General features: G+C 58.6%; 1 protein-coding gene across 2 annotated transcripts in view; it reads left to right on the forward strand.

Moving 5' to 3' along the window:
* The first annotated feature begins 609 nt into the window (after window positions 1–609).
* RIPOR1 (RHO family interacting cell polarization regulator 1) overlaps window positions 610–25,878 on the forward strand; it is a 114,973-nt gene continuing 89,704 nt past the window's right edge. Inside the window, exon 1 of one of the 2 annotated variants that reach the window (XM_054048591.1) lies at window positions 610–688. The gene's annotated coding sequence lies outside the window, so the exon portion shown is untranslated. Of the gene's footprint in view, window positions 689–17,836; window positions 17,915–25,878 lie in introns of those variants that run through there. The other variant, XM_054048590.1, reaches the window with a different exon arrangement.

Below are 25,878 nucleotides of genomic sequence, written 5' to 3' on the forward strand. Positions count from 1 at the left end.
CCCTGCAGCGCTCAGCCCGGAAAGCAACCTGCAAAGGGAAACAAGGGGGCTCTTGCCTTTCCCGGCGGGGTGGGCACAGGCGGCTGGGAAGGGTTTATATGCTTCTTTTTTCCCTGCTTCTTTGTTGCATTAGCCATTCGGGTCTCGTCTCCTCTGCTGATCCTGGAGGACTCTCTGGAGGCCTGGAGCCCTGGAACGATTAGGACATCCCAGAACCCCAGAGGTGACCCCTAACTGCGCGGGGAAGCGTTTCTTAGCCAGACGATTTCAAATGCCCGGATTGCTTTGTTTACACCGATTAAACAGCTGAGAGAAAAGTTCTCCTTGGAGGGGAATTGCAACACTCTGGCCCCTTCTGTTCAGGGCTCAGAAAGTTCTCAAATAACTGGGCCCTCGGGGGAAACCTCCAGCAACTCCAGGACAGATTTCACCTTCCTGATGCTTCTTGGATAAACCACAAACAAGAAAAATTGCATTTTGGACGAATCCCTTCAGGTGCCTTTGCCCGCCAGAGAAAAGCGAAACAGTGACAAGCTGGACTGGTTTCCCTTAGCAGCCCCTGTACAATTCCAACCTTTCCTGTCCCTGCTGGCGTACACACCCTCTCGTCCGGGCTCCTCCGAGCTGCCTTTCGTCAGCATCAGATTCTGCTTAATTGAGGCCAGGGACGCCGCTTCTGGATAAACAGGTACGTTAGAGGAACAGTTCTCTTAGGGTCCCTCAGCACCCTGGCCATCCTCTCTCTAGTCCATGCACCAGCTGCTCACGCCCACGGGGCTCAGCATTTCAGGGGCAGCCGGGGTCGGGAGAGAGGGGTCAGTGGAGTTGCTCAAGTGCTAGAGGTGCCCTCAGTCCTCCTATGGGCATTGGAGAGAGGGGCTGGGTAGATGCCCCTGGGCGGGATCTTGGGTAGAGGAGGAGCGTATGCATTCCTGCCCCTCCTTTCAAGAGGTGGGAAGGGATGAAGAGTTTGGTGGATAAAGGGCTGGTGGAGGGGAGCTGGCTGTGGCAGGATCTGTGGGGTGGATGGTGAAGGAGGGTGAGGAGGCTGCGAGGAAGGACCCAGCACACAAGGCGAGAGGTGGGGACTGGGAAGGCCCAGCTGGGAATGCAGGGCTGAGGAGGGCAGCTGCGGGGCTGGCGGTGTCTGAGTGCGGCTGGCGTGTACCTTCACCCATCTGCTTGGGGGAGTGAGGGAACATCCCCCCACACACACACACTGCCCAGTGCTGGATGGGTGAGGGTCCTGCCGGGGGAGCAGCTGCAGGATCTTCTAGCCAGTTGCGGTGTCAGGGATGGGGTAGGGAGCTGTTTCCCCAGCCTGAGCCCTGCTGTCCTGGTGCTGCCAGCTCCCGGCCGCTCCCTGCTGCTGGGGCGAAGCCTGGCACAGCAAAGCCAAGGACACTTGGGCCGGAGGCTTCTTTCCATCACTCGGAGGGCAGCTTGCTTGAGCAGGATCTGCCACACCAGCTCCCTGCTGGACCTGCCCTCGCGATTCACTGCTCCCCGAAGTCCTGTGTACAAACCCTCGACCTCCTGCAGCCGTGGCCTGGCCCCGTGTGGAGCTCCGAGACTGCACTTACACCAAGGCAAATGTGCTGCCCCACCTGCCGGGGAGGTCATGACCCTTCCCAGGATGAAGGTTCGTTCTCCCCACTCACGCTGGCTGCCTCGTCAGCTGAGGGACACCAATGGTACGTGAGTCTGGTTTGAGTCGCCCCCTAGGCATGCTATGGGGCCTGCACCCCAGGCAGTGGGGCAGCGAGAGCGGGCTCTGCCCGGGCTTGGCCAGACAATGGCTGAAAACCCGCCTGGCTCACGGCTGCTGCTTTGTCAAGCCATGAGGACCCCCTCCCCTGTGCCAGGCAGTTTTCTTCCAACTGCCAGAGCCTCTAGCCTGGTGCTTCCTTGGCTGTGTTAGTGTTGGCCGAGACTTGAAATACTCCTCGGGAAGGCGCCTGTGGCTTCGGTTCACATCCTGAGTAGCTTCGTCTGCATGTCGTGTGAGCATTCAGCGAAGGCCAGTCGAGTGAGTCACTCCAGGGCTTGTGGCCACCCCAAGGGCACCCCACCCACCATGCTGGGTTCCTCTCTGAAAACTCTCCACACCTTCCTCCATACCCATTGTGCCCTCCGGGGCTCCCTGCTCTCGGAGGGCTGCAGAAGAAGAGGGTCTGTGTTTGCAGCCTTTCCTGGGTAACCCAGAGACCTCGACTTGGGTCTCCCCTCTCGGTGGTATCTGATGTGCGCCCCATTCTGATGGCTTCCACTGCTCCAGAGCAGCTGGGTGTTCTTTCTAAAATGGTAACCAGTGAACGTAAGAGTTGGATGTCATTAGGCTCCAGAGTGAACCAGTGAACAAGGGCAGTTTGCACTGCACAGACCTGTAGCTCTCCTCTATGTGCAGAGCCAGGCAGAGCTAGTGCTATGGCCCGGGCCCAGCAGGTCTCACACCCAGGCCTGGAGAGTTGCCAGGTACCAAACAGTGCCATTCTGCCGCCCAGCAGCAGGTATGAGCAGTGTCCGGGCCACTAGCCTTGACCTACTGAGGACACAGCCCACAGGAAGTCCCGCCTCAGGCAGGTTTGACAGGCTTTAACCGTGCTCTGACCCTTGGTCCTGACTGCTCTTGTCAGGGGCCCAGGCGTGGCCCAGCCTGGCCCCAGACTGAGGTCGGTGGGGAACGGCGTTGGGAGGAGACTGATAAGGCTGGTACTGGGCAGAGCCAGGGTGCGAGGGATACCAGTGCCACCTGGGGGTTCTGCGCCAGCACAATCCGTCCCCAACGCTGACAGCTGCACCAGGGCTAAGCCAGTAGCGTAGGCGGAGCTCACGGCCCTAGCACAGAGCTGCAAGCCTGCTCCGAGCTGCAGCTGCTCCGCCGCAGGCAGCGCTGGGATGCAGACGGGCCGGAGCCATCCTGTCCTGCAGCCCTCTCGTGGCCTTTGAAATAGGCTGCTGCATTTGGGGCCAGCTCTGGCTGCGATCGGAGCAGCAATGTCTTCCATGGAGTCTGGCCGAGCGCCGCCAGCCGAGGAGCCGGCCCCTTGTCTACACCCAGACACCTTATTCACATTGCAGCGCCAGCGGAGCAGCTCGGGCAGGGGGGCAAGGGCTCCCTCTTCTGGGCCACCCCCGGCCCATGGAAAGAGAATGGCCAAGCTGGGAAGGCAATGCAGAAAAGCAAACGTCTCGGTGTGCAGACACAGCACAGGCCCCTTGGTCTTTGCACTTTGCTCCACGTGGCTTCGGCTCAGCCAGTGAGGAACCCAGAGCTGGTACCAGGGGATCCAGATGTAAATAGTGCTTGAAAATTTGTCCTCCTGCTTTAATCACTCTAAACATAAAAACTTGGTGGCAAATTTCGCCTCAGATGGCTGCAGTGATGTGAAACCGCATGAACCAACCCCCTGGCGCCAGCCAGCAATGGGACACTCCCACCCAAACTGCCTCGAGTGCTCTGCCCAGTCCTGAAACCTTCGCACAGCAGGTGCCACTGCCCTTATGAAAAAAACCCTGTCTGCATGGAAACCTTGGCTCTTTCTGTAAAGAACTGGAAGATGATTTAGGGGGCTGGGGCACATGGCTTATGAGGAGAGGCTGAGGGAACTGGGGTCTGCAGAAGAGAAGAGTGAGGGGGGATTCGATAGCAGCTTCAACTACCTGAAGGGGGGTTCCAAAGAGGATGGAGCTCGGCTGTTCTCAGTGGTGGCAGATGACAGAACAAGGAGCAATGGTCTCAAGTTGCAGTGGGGGAGGTTTAGGTTGGATATTAGGAAACACTATTTCACTAGGAGGGTGGTGAAGCACTGGAATGCGTTCCCTAGGGAGGTGGTGGAATCTCCTTCCTTGGAGGTTTTTAAGGCCCCGTTTGACAAAGCCCTGGCTGGGATGATTTAGTTGGGAATTGGTCCTGCTTTGAGCAGTGGGTGGGACTAGATGACCTCCTGAGGTCTCTTCCAACCCTAATCTTCTGTGGAAGGGTGCTGTGCTGAGGACTGTGCTAGAACTGCAAGCTATTGCTTTCAGGCTGGGCAATTCCTAGCTTGCATAGACGTAGTTGTGGGAGCTCTCATCGAGCTTGTGTGCTAAAATCAATAGTGTAGCCATGGTAGTACGGGTGGCGGCATGGCTGGGCACCCTGACCACGAACCCATGGGGTCCAGGTGAGTTCGTACGCGGGTGACTAGCCATTCCACTGCTCATGATACTAATTTTAGCTCACTAGCTTGATGAACGCTTGCACAAGTATGTCGGTGTGAGCTGGGAATTACACCCCTAGCTCCAATTGTAGACGCCGCCTAAGGGTGGTGGTGGGGTGTTCTGACTCCTTCTTGTAAACAGGGGCACTGTGGGGAGCATCTGGGAGCAGCAGCCACTCTGTGCCCTCCAGCCTCGAGTGAGGTGAGTGTGCCTCAGTGCCTTGGGGAGCAGCCTGTTTTCTCTCTCTGTCTTGGGGTTTTTGTGCTGGGGCTCTGGAGTCGAAGAAATGAAGTTGTTTATGTTGCAATCATCCAGCAAGAGCATGAATGTTACTGTGTGTGCTGTGAACATAAAACAGGGACAACACCAACCCCTCATTCTTCTGCCAAGCTTGGGAGTGGGAGGGGTGTTACAACACCACCCCTTTTAACAAGATGTTTCTCGGCCCTTCTGGTGTGGAGAAGGAGGAAAGGCTGCAAGTGGCCATGCAAAGTGCTGCTAAATGCCGAAGTGAACAAATGGGATTAAGAGCCTCGCACCACGCCAGCCCCGTTCAGTCCTAACAACCCAGGGCTCTCGGGGAACAAGAGTCAGTTTTTGCTGTTGTTTATTTAAATTCATGTCCAAGAATAATTTTTGTTGATGATTTCCCTGGTTCCCCACTCAACGCTGTTGGTGGCCCTCAATCCTGCCCCATAGCCCCCCTTATCTTACACCCCCAGGATTGTATGTGCCCACACACGCACAGATGTGCTGATGCCTCTGTCTCGACTCACAAGCCCTCCTGCTCCCTGAGCAGCTTTGCCAATAGATCTCAAACCTGACCTGTGCCAGGCCTGCCCTGGGTCTGCAAACATCCCACGCTACTGCTTTGGCCACGTGGCCAGAGATCCTGCAGCGACTCCCCTGCGGCCGCCAAAGTCAGGCTGTGGACTTCGCTCCCTAGTGTCCTGACCCCTTCCTTGCGACACCTCCAGCCCTTCTGTTTTGCCCTTGTAATTCTATGGAGCCAGCTCCGTACCAGTGTTACTGTTGGGTGACAGCAGATGGCAGCACCTGCCAGGGGACAGTCACAGTGATGCCAGCTTTTAGAGACTGCCGAGAGTGACAGGTACCAAAGAGCGTGCCAGCAGCCTGCTCCATCTGCAGGCGTCGCCCATCACCCTTTGTCTAAGCAAGAAGCTGGCCCTAGCGGGAGATCTGTTACCACTGGAAGAGCAGGCGGCCGTGTGGGCTACCAGAGAAGGCATTGCAGAGCGCTGGGGTCAGGTCCCAGAGTCCCGTGACTCACTGTGTGACTTCCCCCATCTGCATGGGTCTGCGGATGTAGACGGGAAGGGGGCTGTGGAGACCCCCTGCAGGCAGAGCTAGAGACGTGCTGGGCACTGCCATGCATGTGTGTCTCCAATTGCCCGAGCACGGTACGGTAGCGCCTGCTTTACGGTGAACGCCTCCCTGCCTGCGCCGCCTGTTGCAGTCCCATTGACAGGCTGCAGCAGGCTAATAACTGACCGAGAGATGTTTCAGCGAGTTGTCAGAACCCAATCGGCTGCTCCTAGCCCTGGCTTAGCCCTATCTAGAACACCTCCTGATGGGTGTAGGGCCAGCTCAGAACCTGCGGGGACCATGCTTGGACCATGCTTATCGCAGCTGTTTGTCATTTATTAACCCCGCAAGGAGATCGTGGGACTGTCGCCTGCCCCCCGCCACCCCCAGTGTGCGTGATAACCGGCAACATGAGCAACACAGGGGCAAGGACGGTCCTTTCCCAGTGTGTCTGGGCGCTTCCCTCCAGCCCAACTATTCCCACTGGCTCCATTCCAGGCCATATCTCGTCTCTGGGCCCAGCCGGGTACGCTGGGTTTCACTGCCACGTATCTTCTCCCGCCCTGACCCCTCGCAGACATACACCAACCTCTGTGGGTTCTGCTTCCCGCACCCCTCCCCCAGCCAGATGGCAGGGGTGCAGCTGCTGGTTCTGTAGGGACGGTGCTGGCCACAGCTGGTCTCCCTCATCTCAAGCCTGATGGAATCCTGCCCCCCAGGATCTCTGGGCTGGGATCTCTCGCTGGCTGACTGCCCCAGGCCCTGCCGACAGAGCCCCTGGTCTTTGCACCGTGCCTGGTGAAGCACGCACCAGGGCAGAACCCACCCGTCTCTCTGGCTGCCTGCAATCTCTGGGTAGGCAGGGTGGGAGGGATCACTCACGACTCCGAGAGCCCAGGTGGGGTGTCGAAAGCCGTGGGGGAGTGGAGCCCCCTGCGGCTCGGACCTGGAGGCGGCCGGAGCTGTCAGCTTTCCCCCACGCTTTCTGGGTTTGGGGGAGGGTGCTCGGGCCTCTCGGCCCCAGCTGGGGTTTGTGATGTCACTGTGCCACATTGCTGTGTACCCCTGGACTTGGCAGCCATTGCTGGCACCCTGCCTGCTGAGTTTCTGGCTTTGGCTGGTTATGGTCCAGGCTCCAGCTGCGCTAAGAGGAGCACCAGACTTTCCTGGGGTCAGGAGTGCCCCGTGGGGCTCAAGGTGGGGCAAAAGGAATGGCAGGAGAGCTCCCTCAGGGGGCACAGACTGTCCCAGCTGGAGCAGAGTATGGAGCCTGGCCAAGGGGACAGGCAGGGCGAATACAGTGAGCATGAGGCACATAGGAGCTGCCAGACTGGGTCAGACCCTGGGTGCAACCCAGTATCCTATCTCCAGCCATGACTGGCACCAGCTGCTGCAGGGGAAGGTGTAAGAACCCCACAGTAGGAGGTGCCGGATAATCCACATCACACATGGACCCCTCCTGGTCTCTAGTAGACAGAGACTGGCTCAAGCCATGAAGCAGGAGGGTCAATATCCTCTGTCATCATTACGTGTGATCACCCTGGCTAGTTGTATTAGCTGTATCAAATCAGTTCCTGGCTGCAATGACTTCATGTGGCAGTGAGTTCCACAGGCTAATTACGTGTTGGGGGCAGGGAGATTTCCTTTTATCGATGTTTGAATTTCCTACCTTTCAATTTCATTGACTGCCCCCTTGTTCTGAGACTGGGAGAACAGCTGCTCCCCATCTCCCTCCTCTACTCCAGGCAGCATTTTTTGGACTTCTATTGTGGCCCTCTTCTCATTTCTAAGGCTTTGTCTACACTGGAACTTTGTCGGCAAAACTTGTCATTCAGGGGTGTTAAAAAAACACACACACCCCCGAAAGACAAAAGTTTTATTGATGAAAAGCACCGGTGTGAACAGCGCTTGGTTGGCAGGAGCGCTCTGCCGCTCGTGGGAGGTGGAAGATTTTGTTGGCGGGAGAGATCTCTCCTGCCGACAAACAGCAGCTACACTGCGTGCCTTGGAGCAGCACGGCTTTGGTGGCATGACCATGTCCTAAAATCCTTAGGTAACCGTCCCAGGCTCTTCAACCTGTCTTCATAGGAGAGCTTTTCTGGGCTCTTGACCTTCTCTGAACCTCCTGCAGTTCTGCACCGGCCTTGCCGGGTTGGGGTGACCAGTCCTGCACAGAGTGTTCGGATGTGGCTGTGTGCTGATTTCGATTCCGGCATTAGAATAGGTTTGGGTTTGGAAAGAGGGGACTGGTTGTGTCCCTAGATTGGGGGCTAGGGGCTGCAGCTTGAGGCCCTGCTCAAGGCCCAGGTCTTCTGCCTGTCATCTCAGCACAGAAATGCTCTGATCGCTTGCTGCCTGGAGCTGGCAGGTAAAAAGACAGCGCCTGAGGGCCGGCTTTCCCCCAGATCTCAGCCCCGTGGTGCTGCTGGAGACAGGAGGCCGATGACGGTGCTCGCTGGACAGTGCGGTGGGGGAGGTGGCTGTTTCTGTGCGTGTTACGCGGGGGACTGGATTTGGTGCTGTACAAACCCCGAGGGAAAGCTAGTCCTCCGTGCCAAGGGGGTTACAAACGGGGGAGGGGACAGCTTTTCAAAAGCACCCGAGTGATGCAGGCGCCCAAGTCCGACCTAGGCACTCGGAGCCTTGGGACGGAGCTGACCGGTGACTCAGTCCCTACGGCCTTGAGGCCTTGGCTCCTGCATCCCACAGGGCAAAGCTTTCCAAAGCACCTGACCAGTTCCGTGGCCTTCCCAGATTGCTCCAAACCAGTGGCAAAAGCTCTCTGCAAAGGGGAGGGTGTTTGTTTTCAACCTCTGCCTTCCTGTACTTGTGAGGGTCACAGCGTGAGCTCCGGAGCCCCCCACCCAGAGAACAGGCAGAAAGGGGGCCATAGAGACTGGGTCTGGGAATTCACGGTCACTTCTGGGTGACCTTCTCCCGGGAGTGGAACGCTTGGCGCTCCCAGACAGCTGGCCAGCGCGGCTCTCAGCAATCCACCAACCGCACTCAAAGAGCATCAGGCAGAGAACTCATGACCCTGGCCCCCAGCTCCTCCCATCTTTCTCCCCCCCGGGATGTTAGAGAATGCGCCATGGAAGCCGTCCAGGTGAGGAGTATCGTGACCAGGCTCCCTACGCTCAGGGCACAGAGTGTGGACCCACCCACGCACCCTGCTAGAGCAGAGCGCCTCGTGGCTGGAGCACGGCGGGGGTGCAGCTGTGTCTGCCCCGAGCTATTCCCCGCACCTTGCAGAGCCCAGAGTCTCTCTTGCATGTTGAGAGCTGCAGTCACATGCTTAATAGACTGCCAGGCTCTTTGAAGGGCTGGGGCCTGGGGCTGGATGTGCCTGGACATTGATCCGAGCCAGCTGGGAAGGGGTCAGGTGTTGGATATAAAGAGCTGAGCCAGCGCTAGTGAAAGGGGGCTGCGGGAGGGAGGCTGAGACTGGGTAAATAGTACTGAGGCCCAGGGAGGGAGGCAGTGACAAGCCGGGGTCCCAGCAGCCTGTGTGAGTTTTGTTTGAATTAATAACATGGTGCCTTGGAGGCTTCAGTGTGGTTGAGAGTCCTTCATGGGCTGGGAGACAGGCTAGCACCTCATGTGGTAGAAAAGCAGGCATGCAATTGGCCCCTGAGTGAGGGGAAACTGAGGCAGCATCTCGCCTGAAGCCAGACCAGTAGGTGGTGCTGTGATACCCCCCAGTGCTCTAGTAAGGCTGCAGAACTAGGACAGGGAGCTGTACCAGCAGAGAGCCATGTGGGGAAAGGGCACTGATAGAGTGAGCTCCATGGAGGGACCTGGGCAGGAGGGAGGACAGCAAGCGACCTTGGGGGAAAGGTCAGGAGAGCCAAAGTGGGGAGCAGGAGGGAGAAAAGTGACCGGTCCCGAAGGGGAGGGGTCTGCTCTGTGCTGGGGACCCTTTCTGTGCCATGGGGCCGTGCCATTGTGAGCAGGCCAGATTCAGCCCGAGTGCAATGCCACAGCTGGCCCCATGGCTCATGTTGCCCCCCAGGTGCTGTGAGGCTTGCACTAGGAATGTCACTAGTGCCCCCCATGGGGGAGGGAGCCCTGAGCGCAGGAGGGCCAGCTCCCCGCAGGCTGGCTTACCATGCCCGCTAGGCCTGCATAGCATGAGAGAAGCCAGCCTGCCGCCCCCAAGTGCCGAGAGGGTTGGAAGGGATGCCATGGTGAATGCACACCTCCTCCCAACATTGCAAGGGCCTACAACAGGGTGCAACTCCGCCCTGATTTGGCCCATCCACCCTGCTATAGATGGAGATGGAGGAGTGCCTGGGCCAAGGCTGATTCCCCACTCTGGCACTTTGAGTGCAGAAGGTGGGGCCCTAAAATACTGGCCCCTTCAGGCTTGTATTAAACTCCCACAGTTACAGCTTTTCTCTGACCTTGGATGGGTAGATGCTACCACCACCTAAGTGCAAAACCTCTTTGAGAACCCAGGAAAGTCCACTTGGGAGTTCCTTCCTTTGGGGTACCCTCAAGCCCTTTCACCCCCCCCTCTGGGGAAGAGTTGAGAAAGAAAAACAAAGGAAATCAGCTGTTGCCCCCAGCTATTTAAACAACATGCACAAACCTCTTAGGACACAAAAATCCAATCCTGTTCTTAAAAAAGGTAAATTTTATTAAAAACAACAAGAAAGAAAATACATCTGGAAACTCAGACTATTGTTAGATTAAAAAAAAAAAACACTTACAAAGATTAAACATGAAGAATAACTTTCTTGAGGTCCATCTTAAAGGTTACAAAAAGCATTTGGGGTTAGCCCGGTGGAGTCCACAAGCCATAAAGAAATAAAAGAGATAAACCTAATCGCATCTTCCTAGACATTTCCTGATCTACTTACATCTCTGGATTTCAAATGAGTAGTTTCTAGGTATGATACCGATGATTTTTCATACTTAGCCCCAAGCTTCCTACAGCATAGTTGCTCCCTGTCTGCCTCTCCCCGAGAACAACCACAGACAACCAAAGGGCAAGTTTTTTTTCCCAATTTTAAAAAGTTCTAGCCTTCCCATTGGCTCTTTTGGTCAGGTGTCCACTCCCTTCCTTTTACCTATGCATCTCAGGGAGACTTTTTAACCCCTTACAGGTAAAGCAAGTAGAGAACAGCTGTGTGCTGGGTTGCGGTGCATTGGGATGGGGGGGGTCCCTGTCAAGGGGGGGTCTGAGGGTAGCCTGCCCCTTTCCCGGGCAGCCCTAAATGCAGGAAATGTTCTAGTTCAACCAGGATTGGGGGCTGGGGGTCAGAGCGCGACAGTTCTGCAATCCCAGGGCTGGTGCATGTTCTGCGAGGCCCCTTCCACATGGGGCAGGAGGAGACAGCTGGTAATTCTCCTCTGTCTGGCTAGAGCAGAGCCTGCAGCTGCCTGCCCTGAGGTCATGGGGCTCCAGCTGTGAGCCCCGCGAAGGGCCAACAGCCAGCAGGCGCTGTAAGTAACCTAACTACCCCGACCTGAGCACTGCGCCTCTCGCGGAGGTGGAATTATGAGCTTGGTGGAGTGGGTGACTTACATGGGCGGGAGCAACGCTGTAGTGGAGACACTGTCAGAGTTCCCTTACAGCGACCTAACTCTGTAGTGTAGACCAGGCCTCAGTCTCCCCCGCCCAGAAACCCTACCCCCAAAATGCCATCAGGTGTAAGTGCAAGGAGCCACTCCCCACCCCTTCCTTCACTGCCGACTTACTGCCAGGAACGGAACAAACCCAGAGCACCTGCTCTCCCAGAGCCCTGGGATTTGTAGCAATGGCCCTACAATGGAACTCGTCGGGTCTCTGTGAATGCCGCTTGCCGGCGGAGATTTTTACTGATCAGAACAGGAGCTAGATACAGTAATGACAAAGTGCCTGTTCTCCGCCCAACACGAGGGCTCCTGAATGGAAGGGACAAGTACTGCGAGGGAGGCTTCAGTGCAGCATTGCTTCCAATACCAACATCCATCTTGACTGCACCTTGCATCCCTAAGCACTTTGCAAGCTGTCTGCGTACATCAGCACTGAAATGCAGCCACCTCTGAGGCGGAAAGACACTGCACCCAACACAGCAGGGGGAGAGGAAGAGGAAATCCATTCACCCCTGCTTCTTGCAGGAGTCCCCTGCCTGCCTCCACCCACTGAAGAGAAAGGGTCTGAGGCTCCGGCCCAGCTCCACCACTGGGATCTCCCATCATCTTGGCAGGGGAGGCCAATGGATCTGCCACACCGACAGGATAGCCCAGGCCAGTCTGGAGAGCTGTGCAGCTGAGTTGAGCTACTGTCCGTTACCAGTGGAGATGTTCGGCTCCATGAAGCTCTTGGCTTCTCATGTCCAGCTATTTGAAGCCATCGGGTGTGTACGTCCCCTTCCGTAGGCAGCCGTCCCTGCTCTGAGTCCCAGTGCAGCTGGATTTATGTGTGTCCCAGCAATAAGGGCGCAATTTTTACTTTCCAAACCAAATACACCCCTCCATCGCAAGAGCCTTAGCACAGACGCACTCGGCAGGCCGCAGGCACATTGGGACCTGTCTGCACTGTGACTGCACTGGTCACAGCAGCACGAGCAAACAGAGCGGACTGTGTCCCTCGCACGTGCACAGCAATGCCGCACTAATCAGAGAGCTAAGACGTGGGACCCGCAGCCAGATTCCACCCCCCTGACTGCAACGGAGCCGCTCCCGGTTTTACCCCGCTGCTCAGAGACGGGAGCCTGGCCCTCGAGCTCAAGCTCCTGGTGCCAAATTTCTCTCCGGTGTCGCTCCATGGGCGTCAGTGGAGTGACACTGGAGAAGAATGCGGCCGCTCCTGTTTATTATTGCAGGAGAAAGTTACCCTTTAAAGCGTAGCCAGCTTCGTCGGCGCTGCATACCGGCCCCAAGGCCTGCAATGTGCCATCGTGCTGGCTCTCAGCAGACGCACTCCCCGCTGCCAGGCCTGTGTCCTCCTGGGGCTGTGCCAAGGCGTTTCTCTTTGTTTTCTGTTCCCCCATCAGAAGGCTCAAATCAAACATCTGTCTTGGCAGAGGACCTGGATCAGCAGAGTCTCTCCAGGCCTCAGTCCTGGACTCCGACGGGGCAGAAACATACGATTCAAAGATCGGGTTGGAGGGGAGCGAGCAGAGTGACCCGGCTGCTGCTTCTGGATCTCAGTACGGGTCACTGTCTCCTTTATTCCCTCAGGAGACCAGGCCGGGGCCTTTGAGCTCTATAGAATCCAGCCGGGGAACGTTTCAAGGGAACAAACTGCTGAGCCCTTCGGAGGCAGTCAGAGAGGGAGCGCTGCACCCCCTCCGCACGGCTGGGGGAGGCGCTCTGAGCAATGGAGAACCAGTAGCAAAGACGCACTTTACACAGTGACCCAGAGCAGAGCTGTCACTATCGAGGCACACTGGAGAGAGGTGCCCAGGCCTGGGAACTGCTCAGAAGACCGTGCCAAGATGCTGAGGGGCCTCCAGATATACCCACTTTGATACCCAGCCTCCCTGAGGGAGTATTCCCCCCATTAAAGCTCTCCCCAGGTGTCTCCCAGGGATTGTCCTCAGAAGTCATTCCAGGTGGGCACAAGAACCCAGGTGACCTGACAAGCCGATGGGGTCTGACTTATTGCTAGCGCTGGTTTCGTTAGGTCATACATAGCGGCTGTGAAACCCTGGCACCAGATTTCTGTGCCAGCAGGACTGGATTCTGGCAGCCAGCTGGTATCTCAGCCACTTCTCCTTTACATGTGGCTTGCGGGAATGTTTTTTGCTGGCTTCCCTGCCAATCAAATCCAGGAGACCTATTTGATGCATTCCGTGTGGCTGGAGTGTCTTCCATTAATCTGAGTGGGAATCTCTATGCTAGCCATCAATTTACAGTCTGCCGGAGAGCCCTGCAGCCCTCTGCAATCTTGGGGACTTTAGAACCTTAGATCAGGAGTGGCCAACCTGTGGCCCCGGAGCCACATGCGGCTCCTTGTATTGGCACCGACTCTAGGGCTGGAGCTACAGGCGCCAACTGTCCAATGTGCCGGGCGGTGCTCACTGCTCAGCCCCTGGCTCTGCCATGACCCTGTCCCCGCTCCACCCCTTCCCGCCCCCTCCCTTGAGCCTCCTGCACACCACGAAACAGCTGATCAGGAGGTGCAGGGAGATGTTGATCAGTGGGGCTGCTGGTGGGCGGGAGGCACTGGGTGCAGTGGGGGAGGAGGGAGCTGAGGGGGGGCTGCTGGTGGGCGGGAGGCGCTGGGAGCAGTGGGGGAGGAGGGAGCTGAGGGGGGGCTGCTGGTGGGCGGGAGGCGCTGGGAGCAGTGGGGGAGGAGGGAGCTGAGGGGGGGCTGCTGACGTATTACTGTGACTCTTTGGCAATGTCCATTGGTAAATTTGGCTCCCCAGGCTCGGGCACCGCGGCTTTAGATGAACTGGTCTACAGCTTCCTAGGTCCGGGCCTGCTCCCGCTGAGCGGAGGAATATGCTAGTCGAGGGCAGGAAGAGCCCCGCATGCCCTGCCTACAGAGCTGGATTATCTGGATTCTCGCTTCCCTTTGGTCAGGGCCCTGCCAAAAGGGGTTGGAGGCAGAGAAAGCTTCCTGACTGGGCGGCTCCAGCTCTGACCCCCGTGTGCTTCTGCCAGCAGTTCTGGGAGAGGTGAAAAAGGAACGAGATTGGGTTGTCACTTTGCATCTGTAACTATGACAATTGCCCCACAGCAGGAAGAAGCTGCCTGACTTGTGTGGCTGCCTGTGTCTCCCCCTGACACGGGCTGGATCGCACAGGCAGCTACTCAGGAGGAGTGCGTGACTCATCCCGCCGCACGCCCCAGCAGGAGGGAATGATAATTATCCGTGTGCGCGCAGCGTGGGCTCCTGAAAGCTGCAGCACGTGCTGGGGAGTGGGGCTTGGGCGGAGTCCGACAGACCGCGCGCTCGTGCTGGAGGCGTGTGAGGGGGTGCGCACCCTGTCGGGCGCTGCTGCACGCCTGCGGTTGGTGCTGCTCACGTTCCTCTCTGACAGTCACTGGCGAGTCAGACTGGGATTAACACCGGGGCCAATGCAGTGCGGCTCCTGACTTGTGACCATGTGGCCTCAGCCACATCATTTCACCTCCTGCCTGTATTGGCCTCGCTGCCAAGTGGCCTGTCTGCCAAGGCTCAATCAGTTCCTGCTTGTAGGCGCGTGGTGCGACTTGGCTGGGTGGTAGTGCAAGGAGGACACTGCACAGAATGGGGCTGCCACATGGTTGGGCTCCTGGGGGTTAGGGGCCCCTGGGGGCTCATGACCATGGACCCTAGTGAGTTCAGGCCCAGAGTGTCTCTGAAGAGGGATGAGGGCAGGACCCCAGTCTGTGAACCAGTCAGAACGGGACGTTGGCAGGGTGAGTGGAGGGAATGAGGCTGTGGCTACAGCTGCCCTGGGCCCAGTGAGTAATAGCAGGGAGCCCTGTTTCCTTCCACCTTGAGTTCTCCTTTCCGTGCTTTATCACCCGCCCTTCTCCTGCCTGCTGTCTGGGGGCAGCTGGCCGACCACGGCCAGCAGGCAGGGTGGGATAGGCAGATGCCAGGGTGGAAATATTACATGGCAGTGGCAGAGCTAGGAGTGGAAATTTGGCTGGGCCCCAACTTATGATGGATAAGCAATGCCCAAAGGTCCAATGTGACAGGAAATAATTGATATTGCATGTTAAGTATTATTGCATCGTGTATTTGAATGCCAGGGTCAGGAGTGTAACGGGGTAGCTGGGTGCAGAGAAGGGACCTGTGTGCAGGGAACTGGGGGGGGGAAAGGGGGACGATCACTGAAGCCCCATGGGCAGGCATGATTTGAGCCAGGCAGGGGCGGGTGGGCAGCCAGGAGAAGTTTGTAGCGCTGGGCAGGGGCCATGGCGTTCCACACATGGGCCAAGAGCCACCTGCTCTTCCTCCTCCACAGCCATTCGGACATTGGCTTCTGCCTGAGGCACCGATTTGGGCCCACCTGTGGCCATGCCCCTGCGGCCCGGACCAGCCCTTTCCCCTGTGGGTGTTAACCCTCTTGGGAGTGGGAGGCTCTGGGACTCCTGCCTGGCCTCTGATGCATCAACCAATCCTGCCTCCTGGGGCAAAGTGTAACCCCTTCAGTGCCTGGCAGCTCCAGCATTCTCCTCATAGACTCATAGACTTTAAGGTCAGAAGGGACCATTATGATCATCTAGTCTGACCTCCCGCATGATGCAGGCCACAAAGCCGTCCCAACCCTTTCCCTTGACTCTGCTGTTGAAGTCCCCAAATCCTGTAGTTTAGAGACTTCAAGTAGCAGAGAATCCTCCAGCTAGCGACCCCCGCCCCATGCTGCGGAGGAAGGCGAAAAACCTCCAGGGCCTCTGCCAATCTTCCCTGGAGGAAAATTCCTTCCCGACCCCAAATATGGCGATCAGTAGAACCCCGAGCATGCGGGCAAGATTCTCCATCCAGACCCTCATTGGCCATTGATACTATTTACCAGTGATGGCACGCTGTTCGTTTGACTAAAATCACGTTATCCCATTAAACCATTCCCTCCATAAACTTATCTAGCTTAATCTTAAAACCAGACAGGTCCTTCGCCCCCACCGTTTCCCTCGGAAGGCCGTTCCAATATTTCACCCCTCTGACGGTCAGAAACCTTCCTGATGAGGGGCTATCCAGAAATCCATAGGAGAGGCCTTGGCCATGCTGCTATGCCAGAGAGTAACGGGCTTGCCACCCAATGACTCAGTCCGGAGCACTCCCGGGGGCCCCGGCACACCCAGGGGTGAAGGGCACTGACAGCGTCTCCTTTGGACGCAGGATCTGGCTCTGGGCAAGCAAAGCCCCTGTTCTTTCCCGCCTGCAGGTCCCACTGGCCCCTGGGAGTTCCCATGGAAACAATCCGATAGGGTTGCACCCTGGCTCTGAATTGGTGCCAGCGCGAGAGGGAGTTAGAGAGATTGGTGATGGCTGCACACTGAGGACCAGTCTTCAGGAGCGGGAGCCCTGGAAACGAGACACAGCAATGGGCTCCAGGTGAATACTTGTGCCCCGTTGCTTAGCTCTGAAGGAGCCGTATCCAGCGCACTAGAGAGACTCCGGCCAGTGCGCTGGCACTGCGGGGGGCACAGATGCTGTCTGGCTTTTGGTCGCCCTTGGAGCATCATGGTGGCACAGAGGTTGCTTCTGTGCTCCCGCTGGGGCCAGGGTGGTGCTTTCCCGGACGGTGAGTGAGTGTGAATCCGACTGACTGTCACACCCCTCTGCTCAGAAGCTGCTGAGCTTCGTCCCAGATCCTCACAGCTCTATTGCTGGCAGGGGGAGTTAGGCGCCTACACGTCTTTGCGGATCTGGGCCCGTGATAGTTTGACATCTCTTGTCAATCAAAATGAAATATACAGACAATTCCTCCTGCCGCTGGGCACTGGCTTTTCAGGCTGCTTGGGGCGGGGAGCCTGCAGGGCTGATGGAACATGGAAATCAGAGAGCAGTGGATGTAATAACAACAAAGCGAACCCTTTGAGGCTGGTTCTATAAATAGCGGCTGGAGCAGAGAGGAGGTATATTTATCCCCCATAACTCACTCTTGGCTCTGGCCCTTGCCAGTCACAGGTTTGCAGGTCTGGCTGGGGTGGGAGTGGGGTTGGACTGGCTGCACTGTGGTAGTTTGGGTCTCATCAGATCCACCAGCTATATTCAGATCAGATCCCACTTAGACCCCAGGTCTAGGGTGTCCGCCTCACTCCGTTACCCACCCCCCACTCCAGGCCCATGTTGGGGGTCGTGGGGGGGGGGTTAGCACTGGTGCGCCTGCCCCCAGGCTCTGCACGCTAGGTGTTATGCGGTGATAAGGGAGGGCAAGTCACCCACCGGGCCCTGGGCCCAGGCCAGTTTAAGCACAGTAATGGGGCAGATGGGTTTGATACAGTGGTAACTCGAACCCTGTGGGCGCCCTGTCCCCGAGGGTCTTGTGCAGGCGCGGGGAGCTGAGCCCTGCCCGCCGGACACACCATGTCCCCGAGGAGCCTGTACAGACATCAGGGTCTGAGTGACCCCCGCCCCACGGATGCGCCGCAGCCCCACGGATCCTGTGCAGGCGTCGGGGGCTGAGCCCTACCCCAGGACACGCCACGTCCCAGCCCCCCACGGGGCCGGGGCTGGGCTCGCTGCGCCCCTTTCGCCCAGGGGATGGGAAGGGAGATCAGAGCCCCCGGGCAGGGTGAGGGGCTGCGTGTCCGGCCGAGCTCCGCCGGGGCCCCGCGTGGGCCGGGCCGGGCCGGGCCGGGGGAGGGACTCGCAGCCGCGGGCCCCGCCCAGAGGCTGGAGGAGGCGGTGGCTGCGGGCCGCGCTGCTGGGTCCGGGCCGCCGCTGCGCTGTGTGGGGGGCAGGCGGCGCGGCGCGGCGGGGAGCGGAGCGAGCGGCTGCTGCAGCCATGTAAGTGCCGGGCCGGGCCGGGCCGGGCTGGGGAGGGGGCGGCCCCGCTGCCGGGCCGGGCTCCGCAGGTCGGGCTGGCTGGGGGGCGCCGGGCACTGCTCCCCCGGCCGGTGCGCAGCCCCCTCTCCACCCTCCCCTGCACCCCTCGTTGGAGCGGGGCGCACGGGCCCGGGGGACACTGAGCACTCGTCATTGTCCATGTCATTGCCGAGTAATTGTAACCTCCTTTGGCAAGGAGTCCCCAGGTGCCAGCTGGCTTCCATTGCCTCGCTGCCTGCCGGACTCTGTGTCCAGCTAGCGACCCGTGTGGGTTCAGGGGCTGGGGCTGGACGAGTTTCCTCAGCTTGGTGGGGTGTCATTTACAGATGAAACGTTTCGGCTCCTTGCCGCGGCCCCCCTTCCCCCCCCGTCCGTGGCTTGTTTTTGATCCCGGCCTGTTTAGTTGTTTGCTGGTAGCTAAGGCATGGCACACAAGAGTCCAGCCGGGGAGGACAGTGTGCAGTGGATAGGTTTGCTTTGACGGTAAAAGTATTGCAGTGATGGGGTGTTTTTGAAAAAGCAGGGCTGTGCCCCTGAGTTCTCTGAGCCTGTGTGTGCCAGCAGGATCAGCGGAGGGGAGCCTCGTTTTTAAATTACCAAGAAGCATTTTCATGGCCCCTGAGAGCCGAAAGCAGCTACTGTGAGAGCCCTCTTGAAAGGTGACAGGCACAGAGAAAGCAATCAGGCCTGTGCTCCTTTCCCCCATTTTATGATGATTAGAGAGCTCCAAAGGGGCGTTTGGTGTTTTCCAAATGAAAGGTGTGTGTGTGATATCTCTGTCTCTCTATCATGGAAGACGCTGTGGCTGACTGGAGAGCTGGGAGATTTAGGACATCAGGGTTTCTGTGGAAGCAGAACCCAATTAAGTGAAATGGAAAGTGATATTTATTCTGACTCCTTGAAAACCTGTGACCCAAGCTCTCCTTGCTAAGGAGGCAGTGTCCCAGCCTCTTTGTTAAAGGGCTACGTGAACTCCCAGGTCGCATTTGAGTTTTCCAGTGAAAAAGGAAAGACCAGCCTTGACACTCTGATATTTATAGGGACAAAAATCAAGATGCGAGAACCTGCCAGACAAAAATCAGTGTGTGTGTGTGTAACGTATGGGGGTTTTCCTTTGCAGCTCACTTTTAAGTGTCAAGTATCAGGGGGTAGCCGTGTTAGTCTGTATCTACAAAAACAACAAGGAGTCTGGTGGCACCTTAAAGACTAACAGATTTATTTGGGCATAAGCTTTCGTGGGTAAAAACCTCACTGAAGAAGTGCACTTTTGCATCTGAAGAAGTGAGGTTTTTACCCACGAAAGCTTATGCCCAAATAAATCTGTTAGTCTTTAAGGTGCCACCAGACTCCTTGTTACTTTTAAGTGTATTCCTCAGTTAAGGGCTCCAGCTGTACCGTGGTGCAGGCGGGCACAGGATCTGGGCCCTTGCCTCCCGTTTGGGGCTAAGTTTGGAGACCAATGGGTGACTCTTTCTTAAACTAGATGGCACTTGTCCAGGCCAGACAAGATAACGCGTTGGGTTCTCTTTTCCTTCCTTCCTCTTGGTTGTATAAATAGAAGCTTTGTAAGTTATGAGGGGAATTTGGTGCTGCAGGCTGCGTGTTTCTGGGCAGCCTCTGAACCGATTAGTGATCGCTTTGAAGGTGTTTTGCTTTTGTGTCCTCTGGCAACTAGGTCCTTGGCAGGCATTGCTTCTCATTGACCCGCAGGAGGGCACTTGCAGAGGGCATCCAACGTAGGGGCTCTGGCTGTTAAAGCTCGAAAACCGAAGAGTTTTCACCCATTTGCCATTTAGGGCCTACCTCATCTACTCTCCCCCTCAGCCTGTGTTGGAAGCGGCTGCATGCTCGGGGTGGAAGGCCGGGCAGCCAGTCACAGAATCGCAGCAGTCAGAGAAAGGTCAGGCTGGAAGGAACCTCAAGAGCTCGTCTCGCCCCATGCCGAGGCAGGCCCAGGTGTGGGGAGCCTTTGAGTGCTACCTGTCTCCTCCCTGGGGGCTGGGGGGCTGGGCGTCAGGCTGCTGGGGCTGGTTTGCTTTGAGGCGTCACAGGTGGCAGCTTTGTCAGCTGGCCTTGTCCAAGCCCTCCTGGAGAAAGCCATGTCCTCAGAGGACAGGGACGGGAAAGGCCCGTTGAGCGTGGCTGGCTGTTCCCTGGGAGGCAGGGCAAGAACAGTCCCTGCAGGGTATTGTCTCAGGCCAATGCAGGGTGTGTGTCTCCCTTCCTAACCCTTCCCCTCTGCCCCTGGCTGTGGGGCTGGAAGGCCATTGTCAGACCTTGGCTCAGCCTGATCCATGTTTCTCTCAGCCATGAGAAGAGAGGAGAGTGCGGGACACAGTGTAACCTAACCCATCCAGGCAACTGCAGCATGCCAGAGCCAGGGGGAGGGGCCCCGAATTCTCCTTCGCCCATGGAATACTCAGCTTCTGGTGGAGCAGCTGGCGCGCCTGTCTCCCTGGGTCGGGCGCCTGTCTCCCTGGGTCGGGCGCCTGTCTCCCTGGGTCGGGCGCCTGTCTCCCTGGGTCGGGCGCCTGTCCCTGCTGGTCCTGGAGTGGGGCCTTCCTGGGGGGCTTCTGAGGACTGAGCCCTGGGCTTCAGCATGCTCTGGGGTAGCTGGGTTCACCCTCTGCCCAGCCTCGTTGGGAGCTTTCACAAACTCTGTCATTCCATGACATGTCCCCAGGCACGTGACTTCCTCTGGGGTCTCTGTGGCTGCGGGGTGATCCCGCTTTGGGCCCCTGCCATCCAGAAGGGACAGGAGGTGATTAGAGCTGCTTCCTGTCGCTCTGCAGCTTGCTTGCATGTTTGTCCTTTTGCATTTTCCTAATCCACTTAAGAGCATTTTTCCTGCTTGAATTCTAAATACTGCTGCGAAGAGCGCTTTCACACGCGCTCCTGGGCTTGGGGAAAACAGGCTCAGGTGCCCAGCAAGCCGAGCAGTGCTTACTCCGTGGCACAGTAGTGTGGGTCACCTGGGGGAGAAACGGATCTGCTTGCCAGTGGGGTGGGGTGCACGCCCCCACGCAGCTCAGCCCCCCAGGGGATCCCTGCTTGGCAGCACTTGCAGGACGTGGAGTGGAGGGTTTGTGGCTACTCGGATCATCCTGTGCTTGTCCTCCTCTCGTAAAGGGGTCACGGGACTCCGGGACTTGCGTCTGCTCAGGGGCCGGTCCAGCTTTGGGGGCCGGGTGCTGGGATAAGGATTTAGCCCACAAAGGATGGTATGGCCTACTGAACTGCCGCGCTGCTCAGGTTCGGCGCAGTTAGCCCTGTCTTGGCAGTGGTCCCCAGGAGCCATTGTGGGCTGAGCTCTCTGAATGTAGCCGGCGTCTGGGAGCAGTGAGGACAAGGCAAGGGGATTCTCACAGCGTTAAGCATGGATGCTTTTAGTCCACCCAGTGCAGCAGCCTGATGCCAGCTGCCCGGCTCCACTTACCTGTCTTGTGGGGGGAGCATAGGCTTGGGCCCGCAAGCTGTGCATGCAGCGGCACCCCCAGAGCTGCAGCGTTAAATGGATTTGGGGGTGGGGGAGCGAGAGGCAGCCGAAGACAGCCTTGCCTTCAAGGCTTTGACTCCCCCTGGGCCACGCAGTGCACTGGTCACCCTCTCACTGATGAACTCTGCTCCCCAGCTCGGTGTCTGACAGCGCCTTAGGGCTGCAGGAATCTCGTTAGTCATGAATACTTTTGGAATGATTGCTCCGGGTTGCACATGAGACATTTCCTACTGTGCTGGGAGGGGAGCGGGTCTGATACTGAGAGCTTGCGCTGCCCTGGGGGACTTGCATGTGGACAGCTGCAGCGCTGGCTGGAAAATGCCCCGAATTCCTGGCCCTCCTGGCCTGAGACGTGCTTTCTGTGGTGGGAGAGGAGGAAGATGGCTGGAGGAAGGGCAGAGTATGGGGTTCATAGAATAACCTTCAGGGTACTACTGCACTCCTTCCGCCCCCCAAATGGCCCATCTCTCACGTTGGGGGCAGGGACAGCTTTGTTCTGGGTCGATACAGCGCCTAGCACGGGTGGGCAAACATTCTGGCCCAAGGGCGACATCCGGGTATGGAAATTGTATGGCGGGTCATCAATGCTCACGGAATTGGGAACAGGGGTGAGGGCTCGGGGGTGGGGCCAGAAATGAGGTGTTATGGGTGAGGGAGGGGGCTCCGGGCTGGGGCTGGAGCAGAGGAGTTCAGAGTTTGGGAGGGTGCTCCAGGCTGAGACAGAGGGTTGGGGTGTGGGAGGGGATTCAGGCTCTAGGCTGGGGCTGTGGGTTCCAGGGTGGGGCCGGAAATGAGGGTTTCAGGGTGTGGGAGGGGAATCCAGGCTGGCATTGGGGTGCGGAGGGTGGTGGTGAGGGCTCCGGCTGGGGGTGCGGGCTCTAGGCCGAGAATGAAGGGTTTGGGGTGCAGGAGGGTGTTCCGGGCTGGGACTGAGAGGTTCGGAGAGTGGGAGGGGGATCAGAGCTGGGGCAGGGGTTTGGAGCACAGAAGGTGGTGAGGGGTGAAGGCTCCGGGCGGCGCTTACCTCAAGCAGCTCCTGAAAGCAGTGGCTTGTCCCCCCTCCGGCTCCTACGTGGAGGTGCAGCGCTGTCCAGGCGGCTCTGCGCACTGCCCTGTCTGCAGGTGCCGCCCCTGCAGCTCCCATTGGCTTCAGTTCCTGGACAAATGGGAGCTGCGGAGCCAGCGCTTGGGGCGGGGGCAGCGTGAGGAGCACCCTGGCTGCCCCTACATGTAGGAGCCAGAGAGGGGACATGCCTCTGCTTCCAGGAGCCGCACGGAGCCACGGCAAACATAGAGCGGGGCAAGCCCCCGACCCCGCTCCCCGGCTGGAGCACCGGAGTGGGACAAGCCCCCGACTCCGTTCCCTGGCGGGAGCTCGAAGACCAGATTAAAAGGTCTGACGGGCTGGATACGGCCCGTGGGCTGTATTTGCCCACCCCTGGCCTACCACAACGGGGTCCGGGACTGGGCTCCTTGGCGCTACCACAGTACGCAGCCCGCTCTGTAGCCTGAATCCAATCTTCCTATGTTTTCAGTCTTCCGGCTCCGTCCAGGTCAGCCCCTGCCTGCCCCGAATTCCCGTTGAAGAGCAGTCGCTTGGACACGTTCTGTCCGTTGGGGGTTAGTGCCCAGCGCCTGTGGCAGCTGTAAAAGTCTGGGGCTGCTCTAAGCTGCCTTGGGTGCTGACAGGCCCTTTCCCTGTTGGATTGTAAACACAGAAAGGAGAAGTGGGAGCGGAGGGCGGGCCAGGCCTGGCCTAGAAGCATGGCTCTGTCTGACTGTGCAGCCCTGGGGCTCGTCCCTGCCAGGCGAGGGTGGAAGTCCAGTGTCTGACTGACTCGCAGTGTTTCTGCCCCCTTTGGTGCAGGCTTGGAAGCTGCTGCACGTGGATTTGCCCCAGGGCCTGGAGGCCCAGAGGAGCAGAGCTCAGCCTGGGAGTTGTTTCTCAGCTTATGAAGTGAGGTGGCTGGGAACCTGGGTCTGCTGGGCTTGTCTCACCCTCTCTCCTAGGCCCTGCCTACGCTAGAACCTGGCACGTTGCTGTCAGTGATTGTTGGCAGCAGCCCCCTGAAGTGGTGTTGCAAAGGGCTGGGGTGGGGCAAAATGTGGGCTGGGGACTTGCCGAGATGGGCCTGGCTCTGGGACCAGTGCCGAGCATGGGTTTGTCCCACGCCAAGTGGTTGAATGGTTTTCAACAGCACCTCGGAAGGGCCTGTTGGCAACCATCCTTATCAGCCCCAGGCCCGTTTCCTAGTGTGGCTGGACCTAGGTGTGTCTGCACTGAAGGGTAAGGCCAGGTTTGAACTCCAGCTCTGTCTACACACGTGTCGTCGTGCTGACCCAGGGCCCTAGCGCCCCACAGGGTGCAGGGTCTGAGCCTCTGGCAAGCTGGGACCCAGGGTTCAAGCCCTGTTGCTTTGCAGTGTGGACTCAGCCCCACTGGACTCGTGTGCTGGGAATCTGCCAATAGTATCCCAAAATCCCACGGGCCAACTCTCTGTGACCTCTGGACAGTTGAGTTTCCCCACATTGCACCACGAGCAGAGGACCCGAGCGGCGCCTTGGGACTGTCAGGAAGCACCGGCAAGTGGAGGCGACTGGCATGGGTTAGAAACCTCTGCCAGGGACGCACCGTCTGCAGTTAGCCCTGACTCCCTGATGGACCTGCAGAGCATGGAGCAGGGCTGGCTCGTCACTGGGGGGAGCCAGTGTGGGGCTGGGACTGAACGGCTGGGGACAGCTCAGCTGACCATGGCCCCAGGCTGAGGGTGCGGCGGTGACAGCTGGTGGTGCTGGGGCTCTGCTGGGAACGTGCCTGGGCTTTGCTGAGATCGGAGTCGTTCTGGAGGTGGGGACTGGACGTCTGAGGGTTGTAGCCTGGAATCTCACCCCCTTGGATAGTGACCAGGGCCAGGCCCCCCGGTGGCTGTTGGGCCATGTGGAATGAACTGGCAGTTGCTGACTGTCCTGCCCTCCAGCTCCTTTTCCCACTCAGGTCTCCGTTTGTTTGCACTGTTGTCTGTCCAGGTTCAGCTCCGTAGGGCGGGATCCTGCCTGTTGGTTTGTCCGCACGGCCCTGTGTGTGCTGGCGGCCCTGCGTGCCCGTTGCAGGTGTTGAGCACAGGGCCCATCCGTGCACTTTGCCCCTTGTGATGGGCCCAGCAGAGGCCCCAGCTGCAGAGCTGGGGGTGGGGTCTCTCCGGCGCAGGGCTGTACCTCGGGCCCCTCTGCACTGCGTTCCCGGGCAGGGGAAGCTGTTCTGTGGCAGCAAAACACTCTCCCTTCCCTTTTCTGTGCTCCTGCTGCAGGCGCGAGCTGCCAACCCGCATTGAAACCGCACCAGAGGGTTTGAACCAGGCAGGATAGCTGGGCCGGGCTGAGCTGGATTCGCTCTCCTGGCTCTGCACTGGCCCAGGGGAGGGGCTGGTGGACCCTGCAGGCCACGTGAGGACAGCGGTGCCTTTGGCAGGCTGACCAGGGATGAGTCTTAGCCCTGCTGAGTCGCCCTGTAAATGAAAAGCAGCTGTGAGCAGGGGGAGGGGTGGGGAGGAGCAGAGCTGGGGGCGTGAGGGGAAAGACTCATTCACTACTTGCTCCTTGTCGGGGGTAGGTCGGTGTTGAACCGGGGGAGCCTTAGTGCAGGACTCCCAGGGGCTCTGGGAGCTGGAGGCCTCCCCGCGTGGTCGCTGCCCTCCCAGCTCCCACTTGAAGGGCAGCTTGTTGAACTTGCCAGGAGTGTGCCTGGCCCCGCCGCCCCGGGCTGGCCTGGGGGCAGGAGCTCTGCTGGCCGCCTGCACTTGCTGTTCTGCTGCAGCCGCTGGCAGGGAGCGCTGTGAGCTCGGCTCGTCCAAGGGGTGACGTGGAGAGGAAAGGCCCCGAGCCAGGGCCGTATGCGTCCCTCCAAAGAGAGCGGAAGGAATGAGCAAAATGGTTCTAGCCTCGGGCGCCCCCAGAGACTGGCTCGGTGTGGCCACAAGCAGCCATCAGCCGGCTGTCTGGGGGTGGCCTGGGGGCCACGAGCGGCCTTTGCCTTCGCTCCTGGCAGAGCAGACGCAGCTGATGGCTGGCAGCTTCTGTGTGCTGTCGCTGACGGGCAATTACTGAGCCTCTCCAGGGAGACGCAGGTGGCGCTTGGGGAGAGGGCTCTGCCTCTGCTGTGCTCGCTTCACCCCACGAAGTGGGGCTGCGGGCGGCCCTTGCTCTTCAGTGGCAGCGGAGATCCTGCAGCGCAGCCCCTGGGCTAGGGCCGGATTCAGGGCGGTGGAGCAGGTGCACCTCTGTTCACGTCTAGGCACCCTCCTAAAGCCAGACAAAGGCCTGTTTTAAAGGTGTGGGCCGTGTGTCTCTGGGGGCTGGTCACTGCATCATTAGGGGGCACATGGTGCGTCTCCGGGGAAGAGGGGCGCATTGAATTTCATCATTAGCTTCC

Source organism: Malaclemys terrapin, chromosome 14, assembly GCF_027887155.1.
Source record: "Malaclemys terrapin pileata isolate rMalTer1 chromosome 14, rMalTer1.hap1, whole genome shotgun sequence".
Lineage (NCBI taxonomy): Eukaryota > Metazoa > Chordata > Testudines > Emydidae > Malaclemys > Malaclemys terrapin.